The sequence below is a fragment of the Arachis duranensis genome, chromosome 9 (assembly GCF_000817695.3).
Source record: "Arachis duranensis cultivar V14167 chromosome 9, aradu.V14167.gnm2.J7QH, whole genome shotgun sequence".
Taxonomy (NCBI): Eukaryota; Viridiplantae; Streptophyta; class Magnoliopsida; order Fabales; family Fabaceae; genus Arachis; species Arachis duranensis.
The window spans coordinates 87,194,109-87,205,496 of NC_029780.3; positions in this window are offsets into that span (position 1 = coordinate 87,194,109).

Here is an 11,388-nt window from a genome sequence, read left to right on the forward strand (position 1 = left end):
AAAGAAAAAGGGTAGGGTTTTCTTCTTTAGCTTCAGGTTGCAGCTCCTTTAATGGGCCTCTCCCTCCTTCTTGATGATGATGTATGTAGTTGATGATATCCCTGTTGCCGTTTTCCTTCTCCTCTGCCTTGAGCAATCGCCATTTTTGATTCCTTTCTTCTCTTCGTATAGTTTCTAAAGGAATTGAAAGGTTTAGCTCTGCTATATATATATATAGAAGATGGAGAAGGATGAGCTGGTGTGGCAAGGCTTCGTGGCTCCCTCTCCTTGCAATACCAATTCACATTAGTCCTTGTGTGAAGCGGTGACCATGGTTTCTCCTGAAGTAACGTTCGGTGGTGAGAGGAAAAGAGAGAATGAACTTAACCAGAGTTTTCCCTTAGGTTTTAATTTAATTAAAAGAAACTTAGTTCAGTTGGACCGGAAGAAGGAAGAGAAGAAAAAACCGTGGCTTCCAAAGGGAGGAAGAAAAAATCGGGTTAATAGTTGGTAACACATTTAGAGTAATCCTCCACTAATTCATTACTTATGAATTATTAAGAGGTAGTTAATTTAAAAAGAAATAAATTAACTATAGCAGTAATTATCTAATTACCGAAATTCGTCACTTGAAAAGTTTTAGCACTACGTATTCCAATTTCTAATTCATTATATATATATATATATAATCCTATGCACGGGGTAGGGTGGTTACAGTAACACCATCCATGAGAGAGATATTCTCATAAATGTTGGCCAAAACATCCTTGTGTGAAATACTCAGATCATTATCCTATTTTTCGGAGATGTAGGCATTGACACCAACATCTTAATAATCTAGGGCATCACCAATGAATTCTTTGTTTACATAAATTTCACGGCCTTTAATATAAGAGTGAACACTTTTTTCATGATAATACATGTTGACATAAAATTCTCTAACTAAATCAGGATAAACTGGTTTCTGATTTCGAAAAGTTTTTCCCAGTCCAAGTAAACAACGTTTTCAATAAAATTAATCCCCCTTTTAACAAGAGCATTTAAATCAGTCACATATATTGTACACAAAGGTCTTTTAGAAATAATAGCTCTATGAAATTCAAAGTTCATACTCGATGAGAACTTATGAGGATCAAACTGAGAATGAAGAAGGTTACAGAAATGTGATTTGAAACCAATAGGATTAGGATTTTTTGGTTCTTTTACAGAGTTGAGAAAAGGTCTTCGGTTATCTTTGGAAGGGTGACTAGAAGGAGCAACACGTCCTTGAGGACGAGATGAAGACCGAGGAGGTGGAGATGATGGAGGTTCTTTGTTAGTCATGGGTCTTTTCCCCTTCGCAATGTTAGCCCTAGAAGTTTTAGTCTCTGTTGGTGCCGTTGATGGATGTCAAGAAGTGGTTTTGGTCCATTCCATTGGTTCGGGAACAGGAGAGGAGTGTGATGAAGAATGGGAGTGAATATGGATATGAGTGTGAACTTGGCGTTTTGGAGGAGGATTTCATGGAGCACGATAGGAACCAATGCCTCTTCATGTAGCAACCTTCTTTCTCATCTTTATGAAATAGCAAAGAATGTAATTTTTGAGAATTGATGGAGGTTGGGAGAGAAAATGAATGGTTTTCTTTTTGACAACTACTATAAATGCTTGAATTTTGAAAACATAAGTCAAAGAGAATGTGCAGAAACCTAAATTTGATTTGACTTGATGGAAAATTCTAAAAAAACGTATTTTGAATTTATGATTAAGAATTCAATAAGGCCCGTATCATAAAATATAATTTTCTTTTTGGGCCCAATGGTGGTGTTAAGGAAACACAATGGATCATCGTCAAAGATTTAATTTTGACCTAATTCAATTTAAAAGTACCAACACTCAGCCTTATATACAGGGAACCTAGAGTAATTCATTATCTGTTCAGTTTTGTCTCCTGTTGACCTGAGAGACAAAAACAACCAGAGAGTAACATCATCAAATTAATTTATTAATTCAAGACAAACAATACCATGGCTGTTCTTAACTTGCAAAACCTATCTTTCGACAGTAGTTTTGTAAAAATATCAGCAAGTTGATCTTTAGATTTTACAAATTGTATTTCAATTGTTTTCTTTTGCACATGTTCTCTAGTGGAGTAAAATCTCACTTCAATGTGCATGGTTCTTGAGTGAAGAACACGGTTTTAGAGATGTTTATTGTACTCATGTTATCACACAATAAAGGGATACTATTGACTTGTAATTTGTAATATGCAAGTTGAGTTTTAAGCCACAATAATTGTGAACAACAAGATGAAGTGGTTATGTATTCAGTCTCAGCTGTGGACAGGGCAACAATAACTCTTTTCTTGCTTGACCAGACATTCAGAGACTGTCCAAGAAAATAACAAATCTATGAAGTATTTCTTCTATCAACTAAGTCATTGGTAAAATTTGCATCACAATATCCCACTCTCTATCAATAATACCATTCAAAAAGGCACATTTAACATCCATTTGAAAAAGTTTAAATCCTTTGTATGTGGCATAAGCAAGCAATAATCTTATTGCTTCCATCCTTGTAATTGGAGCAAAATGACTCATCAAAGTCAATGCCCTCTTGATCATATCCTTTAGCCACTAGTCCTGCTTTGTTTTTTTGCAATGTTCTCATCCTCACCCAATTTATTTCGAAAGATTCATTTGGTACCCGTCACCATTTGAGCTTGGCACCAATGTCCAAACTTTATTTTTCTTAAATTGGATCAGCTTCTCTTCTATTTCTTTAACCCGTGATGGATCATCAAGGGCTTCCTTCACACTTTGAGGTTTTATTTGAGAAATAAAGGCAAGGTCATTTTGTTCCATCCTTATTCTACTTGAAGACCTTGTGGTGACTCCATGTGATGGATCTCCAATTATAGATTCCTGAAGATAGCTCTTTAAGAACTTCATTCTACGGGTTTGAGTGAAGCAAGAGCAGATTCGGTCTGATTTGGTTCAAGATTGATGATACATTCAGAGTTTTTTATTGCGGTGGGAGACAAAACAGATTTATCTCCTGCATTTTGTTTTGTATTTTATCTCTTGCCATTTATCCCTTTAATAGATGAGGTTCCAAAGCTTGAAACTTGGCTTGAACTTATTTGACTTATTCTTCCCTAAATTCAACAACAGCAGCAATGCAGAAGAGAGATAGAGTAGTAGTAGTGATTGAACCTTACATGCATCCATACTTACCATCTTCTCTTTCATCCTTTTTCAAATTGCTTCAAGGACCTGAGCCCTTCATTTGTGCTTTGTCTCCAAGTTTCTTTCTTGACCCTTGATTTGTAGCAGGACTCCATAACCTCTATTTTCTTCAGATTTTCAGTTCGGTGCATGCAGAATAAGGACTTCTTCAATAATCTTCAATGAAGCACAAAGATGAAAATATTTTCTGATGTAGTCTTCAAGTGTGATCTTTGCTTAGAGCTCTAACTATTTGACTTTCTTCATCTTTGCATGATTTTGATAACCCACTTTTTCTTCTTAATTTAAGTCCTAATCAGAGCTTCCCTTTTTTCTTGCTTACTTTTGGAAGTGATTTACATGGGTAGAGAACAGAAGAGAAAGACTAAGTTTGGTTCACTTAGCTTTAGTTCAAATGTGATTATCTTTAGTAACTAGATACTTGAATTAGTTAGTGAAGTGAAGTGTGGACTTTTGGTTTTGGGTCATCCTTGAGTCTATCTTTCTTCCTTGTGTTGTTTAGAGATCAGTAACTATCTTTTTGCACCAATAATAATAAGCACTTCTGGGCCTGAACCAATTTTGGCCTGTTTAGCTTGTTGTTGGCCTGTTTTTATTTTTATTTTTTTCTGCACAATTAACAAACTAATCACACACATAATTCGACTTTTAACCCAAGATAATAATATTTAATCATCATTAAATAATTATTATTAATTTTTTAAAATAACTTAATTGAAATTGGTTGGGTAAATCACTTGGTTCTAGAGCTTTTTTGCTTATATATAGTTCATATCTGATATCCTAAGGATATCATTCAAATTAAGTTAACAATTTTTTCTTTTAATAGGAGGATATACTTGGTATCAACATGACTTCATTTATTAGATTTGGCAAACATTTTGATTATTAGCATGTGGTAAAATGGCTATATTAAAAACAAGTTACAATAAATATTAAAAGAGAAAATTTAGAAACCAATTCTATATGCAGTTAAGTAATTGATTTTTTAAAAAATTATGCTTTTAAAATTTTAAAAATTAGTTTTACGCTAAAAATTTACGCGCCCTCCCATTCCTTCACCTTCTTTCTTCTCTTCCTTTGTGTCTCTCTTCTTCTCCGTACTTCTCCCTTTGTGTCTCTCCTTCTGCATCTTTTTCTTTTTCTCCACGCTTCTCCCTCCATGTCTCTCTCTCCGCATCTCTTATTATTATTATTTGTATATTTTTTTTTAGATTTTGGATGATTCTTTTTAATAATTTTAGTATTTTTTTTCTTAGTTCTCAAATGTTTCTTTTTCTTATGTTTTGAAAAATAACATGCAAAATATAACAAAAAAACATCTAAAATCATAGAAAAAGAATATCCGAAAACCTAACAAAAAATCCAAATTTGTTGAAAAAATATCCAAAATCAATCCAAAATAAGAATCTAAAATTATTGTATAAGAATTTTTAAAGGTGATCTTGAGAAGAAGAAAAAGACAATTTTTTAGGTTTTTGATAATTTTTTTTAATAGCTTTCGATGTTTTTTTTTGTTTTCAAATGTTCCTTTTTCTTATCTTTTGAAAAATAACATCCAAAACTTAACAGAAAAAAATCTAAAATCATAGAAAAATAATATTCGAAAATCTAACAAAAAAACATCCAAACTCATTGAAAAGAACATCTAAAATCAAAAGAAAAAAAACATCTAAAATTATTGTACAAGAACTTCTAAAGGTGAACTGAGAAGAAGAAGAGAGATACGGAGGAAAAGAAAAAGAGAGATTAATGTTACCACGTTTGTGATGTCACGTGCGACTGCAGGTGGCGGACCCATAGCTGTTGATGATGGAAGGTGATGCGTACTTGACAGTGGAGGATGCGCGGCTGCGTGTTGACGGTGGGATTCTAATATTAGTAATACATACGTGAAAATGAACGATTTTGTGTATTTTTTTTTTTTTACTGTCTTTACACTAGTTAACTATAATTGGCTAGTACATTAGTTGATTATCCAGCATAATTGATATAAAAAATATATTATTAACTATAAAGTACAGATACTGATATAATATGTGACACGTAGACACACAAATTTTAATTTTTTATAAGACATGAAAACATAATATATATATTTAATGATATATAAATATGAGAGTTAGATTTATACTTTAACGATTTGCTTTACATCTAAAAAATGTTTATTTTATCACAAATTTGACTCTCTAATTTGTGTAGCATGAAAATTTGATCTTCAGTGGAAATTTGTATTAGATTATTTAGTAGATGTGAGAGACGGACAGATTCGATGTTTTAATGTTTGCCACTAGAACAACATTAGCATTGTTTAATATAAGGCGGAGATTGCTCTTATAATTTGCATGTTATCGTTAAATCTTGTCAGCTAGTAGTTGTGCTTAAAGTGGTGCCCTTTTCTTTTTCTTTTATCTTTCTTTAAACTTTTATTCATGTGTTGTGCACTTGTGCATACAATTATTTACTTCTCTAATTCTTTTTGTTAACCCGAAAAAGCCCGTATGCGGAAATACATCAAAATTTGCCTTGGTATTTAAATTATAGTTTACCTGAGATAAGTGAATTCCATTTACCTAAGCTAAGTCTTGAAAAGTTTTTACCTAATATCAAATAGAGAGTTATACATATTTGTATTACTTTTCTTTCTTCTTTCTGTTATCACCGCACTTATTCGAACCTTTTTTTTTAAATATGGGAGCATAATTGGTGTAACACTAAAAAATAATCAAAAAATCGTGTTTAACGTCGCTATGAGAGTTTTTGACGAGCGCCACAAAATGTTGCTGTTATTTTTCTTTTTGCCAATTAAAAAATAATAATTATGCAAAACGTCACTGTAAACAAATTAAATAAATTTTTTTAAAACAAAACATCGATGCCGTTTTATTTTTATTTATATAAAAATTATTATTCACCCACAAAACTAGTCTTTCAAAAAAATTGAGTATTACAATAATTCTAAAATATCACTACATGTCACCAAATTATTTATAATATAAAAAAAATGAGCCCACTTATTCTCTAAAAAAATAATTCCTAAAGCGAGATAATATTTTCTAACGAACAATGAATATCTATTATTGGAATACAACAAAATTTGTATTATTAGAGAACAAGAATTAATATTATTTAAAATAGAATCTTGTGTTACTGATCACTTGACTAAAATTTAATTGATTGAGAAAAACTAGTTCACCTTTTTTCTTTTCCTATTTACACAACTTTAACCATTTAAGCTATCGCAATTCAACTTAAAAATTATTTTGGAAGGTATAAAAATTAGATTTTTTTATGTAAATATAAATAATATTTAATATTGATTTAATATAATTATTTATATTGATTATGATTAAATTAATTATGATTTAATTATAATTTTATATAATTTTGTTTTTATAATAATTTTTCACGTGGTAAATTTTTATTGGACCCTCAAGGTGCCTCTGAAGAAGAACTCTCTCTTTTTGAAATGCATGTGGGGACTCTCGATCTCTCACTCTTCTTCCATGGTTGGTGTTTGTTTTTGTCAGAAAAAGAGGAAATGGAACCTTGGGGAACCTCAGCACTGCAATTGCTCTAATGCACATCAATTTATTATAGATAATAATAATAATAAGGGTTCATCTAATGTACAGATGTGTTTTGGTACAGATTTACAGATTTTTGTTTTTTATTGATTTAAAAGTGTATCACTAAAAATGTTACTTAAAGAAAAAGTGTTACCCTTAATCGTTAACTTGACTCTGATACCAATTTTTAATTTTTAACTCTTCATATTTTGTTTCGAATAAGTTTATAATTTGTATAGATTTAGTTGGTGGTACTTTATAATTTGTAATTTTATAATCAAAAGTATTGAGCATTTCTACTATTACTAATTCTGATTTCATTTTTATAGTTTTTCAATCTTGTTTTAGTTTATAATGTTCTTTTTTACATTGATTATTGTATATAAAATCTTTTATCTGTTTGTCTTTTTCTTTAATATAATTTTTCAAATCCTCCAAAACTTCTTTTATTTCTACACTTTCTGTTGTTTCTAAATGTCTTTTTAATTTTTCAACTTCATTCTCCATTTTTTCTTTCAACAGCTTTAATTCTTTTAAGTCATAATATGGTGTTTCAGGCATTTATAAATTTTTTAAGTTTAGCTCCAACTTGTTTATTTCTATCCTTTTTATTATAAGGTCATTAATTTCGAACTGAAGATTATTTAATTCCCTTTTATACTCCTTTATTTTACTTTTTAATTTTTTCACCCTTTTTCTTTTTATTTTGTTTTCTGGTCTCTCAATCTTTGTATACTTCATTATTTATCTTAGAATTTCTGCAAATTCTATCATCGATTCATCACTATTTTCTAGAGATTCTATTAATTTTTCTAACTCTTCAACTTCTCCTTTCAATTTGTCATAGATTATTTTTAGAGCTTCAAATGCTCTTTGATTTATTTTAGAATTTTCTTCTTTAATCTTTAACTTAAATAAACTTAAAGGGCTATTAATTTTGGATTCTCTTATTTGAAAATTTGATGAAACTAATTTTCCTGATGGTTCTTTTAATAATAGAATTGGGTTTTCAATAGCTTTATATTTTGGTATTTCTGTCTTTACAATTTTCTGAAATAATTCATCAACATAAATTCTTTCTTTGTTTTTAAATATTATACTAGGATGGCTATTTGTTAAAGCATAATTTATTGCATATGTAATTGAAAATGGTTCATCGTCTTGTTCCATTAGATTCTTTCTGTAAAATTTATAAGCCAAACTTATAGATCTTCCAAGATTTTCAGTTGATAAAGGTATAGCATATCCAAGATGGGCATTGAGTTTAACATTTACGTTTGCCAAGTTTCCATGAACAATTCCAATTATTTGATCTATTGGGTCATCAGTAATTCTTTTGTCACAGATTGCTAAGCTTATTGGTGAATTAATTCCTTTCATATATGTAGATTTGATTAAGACTTGTATAGTACTAATATGAATCCATCCAATTTTAGATCTTTTTTGTTGATCCTTAATTTTCTCAATATGTTTACTCAATTCTTCATCATTTATCAAAGCTATTTCAAGTTCTCCATTAACAGATTTTATCTTTATAGGAGCTTCAAGTTGAATTTTTCTATAGTATATTATATTTTTTCTATTAAAAACTTCTTTTAAAAGATTTTGTTTATTAAAATTTTCATTTGATTTGAGATTTAATTTTGTTTTTAAAACAACCTGTTTTTCATTATCTAATAAGGCAGATAATCTATAATAATCAGATTCTTCCGTTAATTCTAAACTTTCTAAATAATTCATAACTATGAGATTAAGATAAAGGCGTACCTTTCTGGAGAAAAACTTCCTTTATTTAGAATATTTTACATAAGATGTTTTTATCTCCAGAGGGGAGATTGTAGATACTAACTCCAGAGGGGAGTTTAGAATTGGTTTTTCCTAAGGGAATTCTTCTTCAAACTATAGAATCGCCTCGGCCGCTTCCTCCTTGCTCTCCTAGCATATGAGTACTCTTAGCCTCCTGCTTTCTATTGTTTGATGCTTTCTACAATTGCCTAAGCAACCTATTTATAATAGTTGGGTCTGATGGACAATTCCCATCCTTACCCTTCTTATGACGTCATTGCTTACGTCATTGTTTTATTATCTTGCACCAGCTACATTGTTGGTGCTTTATGACCTAAGCGCTTACGTCACTACGCAATAATGTTGAGAGATGCTTCAGATGTGCTGTCCTCCTCTTTCATCATGTGACCTTCAGATGCGTTGTCTTCTTCCTTTATCATGTGGGTTGATTCCGTTTCATTATTGCTTTCTTCAGATAACTCTGAGACACATAGCTGGCATTTGTGGTCTTCTCTGTCTTTTATCAAATAGCAAAGATTCCTCTTTATCCCTTCGGGGAGCTTTTCTAAGAGTCCAGATAAGTTGTAGAATGCTGATTCAAATTCCACTAAGAGTCTCATCTCTCTTTCTTCAATTTCATTCCTTTTACTGGACACAAGCAAAGTATTTCTGCTTTTATAATTGATTCTTGTGTGAGATTCCCTTGTTATCTTTTGAGTTCTTTCGAAGACCCTTGCTAGTGTGCTGGCTAGTCTTCCTTTATGACTGTAGATTGTTAAATCCTGAACTTGATTAATTGGTTGAAAATTTCCTGGGAAGACGGACATGAAGATTACTTGATGTGCTAGAACCAAGCATTCTTCTTCTTCATTAAAAATAGGTTGACTATTCGTAAATTTTAGGGATATATCCCTTGGATTTACGTTGTCAATCATATTTTTAAATCTCTTTACTGCATCAATGAATCCTGCAGGAAACTCTAATAATTTTCAAATCATTAAAAATTAAAATTGTATCAATTAATCCATACTGAAAAAACTGATAGGTGTCAGATGGGGAAGCATCTGGAAATATAACCAGCTTTGTTAGCTGTTCTTTGGCAATAGGATAATATCCCAAGATTGCCCTTTTTTCTTCAGTCCAATTCAAGATTATGTTAAGGGTTTCTCTGAAATTTGATCTACAGACCCTTTTCTTTTCCTTGATTTCAGCCCTTGTAGGAATGTTTCTTATTATCACTGTTCTCTGGGTTTGAATTGGAGCTTTATCTGCTCTTTTTAGGATTTGCTCTGGATGAAGAGCTTCATATTCCCTGAATGATTCATTTGCTTCTTCCAGTGTTAAAAACCCTCCTTTACGAATTATCCTTGATTGATGTGTAAATAGTGCTGCTTTTTTCCACACATCATATACTCCTTTCATGGGGCCATCACATAATATTTTTTGTCTTGTGTGGATTTTTTAATAATTTCAGCAATTGTTTTATTTTTTGAAATTTTTTCTTCACCTGGTTTGTCCACCATGCTTAGCTGGCTGAACTCTGATGGTTTTTCTTGTTGTGTTGATTTCATTGCTTCAATGGCCTTCTTGAGGGATTGGATTTGTGTCCTTATTTGCTGGCAATGCTTGCATTTTTCGAGTTCTTGCTCATATTTTTGAATTTCTTGATCTAATGCGTTGTAGACGAACTCCATTCTCTTGTTAATGTATCTGCAATAACATTTTTGTCACCCTTAATATATTCAATTTTTATTGGATATTGTAACAAAAATAATTGCCATCTTACCAATCGCCCATGATTATAATCAACTTTTAAATTGTATCGAATGAAACCTGTTAGGTAACTTGAGATTATAATCAACTTTTAAATTATATCGTATGAAACCTGTTAGATAACTTGAATCTGTTCTTAATGTAAATTCTCTGGGTAGTAAGTCGATTTTCCATTTCTTAAGAGATTTAATTGCTGCTAGAGTTTCCTTTTCATGAGTAGTATATCTCTGTTCTGTTGGAGTAAAAGTCCCTGAAATATACCTGCAAAGTAATTTCTTTTGGGAATATTTAGAATCTAGTGATTCTTTTTCTTGTTCCAAACTTTTTATAGCTTTCTTAGCTTTTAGACATCCTGACCAGGTTATGTCTGAAGCATCTGTTTCTACTATTAAGTAGTCATTTTCTTCTGGAATATAAAGTTCTGGAAGTTTTTCACAAAGTTCTTTAATTCTTTGAATTTGCATACTATCTTTTTCATCCCATTTCCATTCTTTTTTAGTACTTATTTTTGGAAATAAGCTTTTAGTGTATTCTGTTATATTCTTTAAAAATTCTTGATCAGAAATATAATTTATACACCCTAAAAATCTTTGTAATTGTTTTCTATCTTCTATTTTATCAGGAAATAAATTTACCTTTTCTAGAACATTTGGTTGAAGTTTTAGCTTTTCTTGAGTAGATAGAATTAATCCAAGGAACTCTATTTCTTGTTTTGCTATTCTTGCTTTCTTTTTACTAAGAACTAATCCTTTTTCCTTGCATCTTTCTAAAACTATTAATAATTTTTGAAGATGATCTTCTTTATCCTGTTTTGTAAAAATTAGTATATCATCAATGTATACTAAAACAAATTCATTTAACTCTTTTAGATTTTCTTCCATAAATCTTTGATAAATACCTGGGGCTTGTTTTAATCCGAATGGTAATACATTCCATTCATAGAGCAACACACTTGTTGATTCCTTTGTTGGGCAAGTAAAAGCAGTTAATTTCTTTGTTTCTTCGTCTAAACAAAGTTGCCAATATCCTGATTTTGCATCAAGAGATGAAAACCA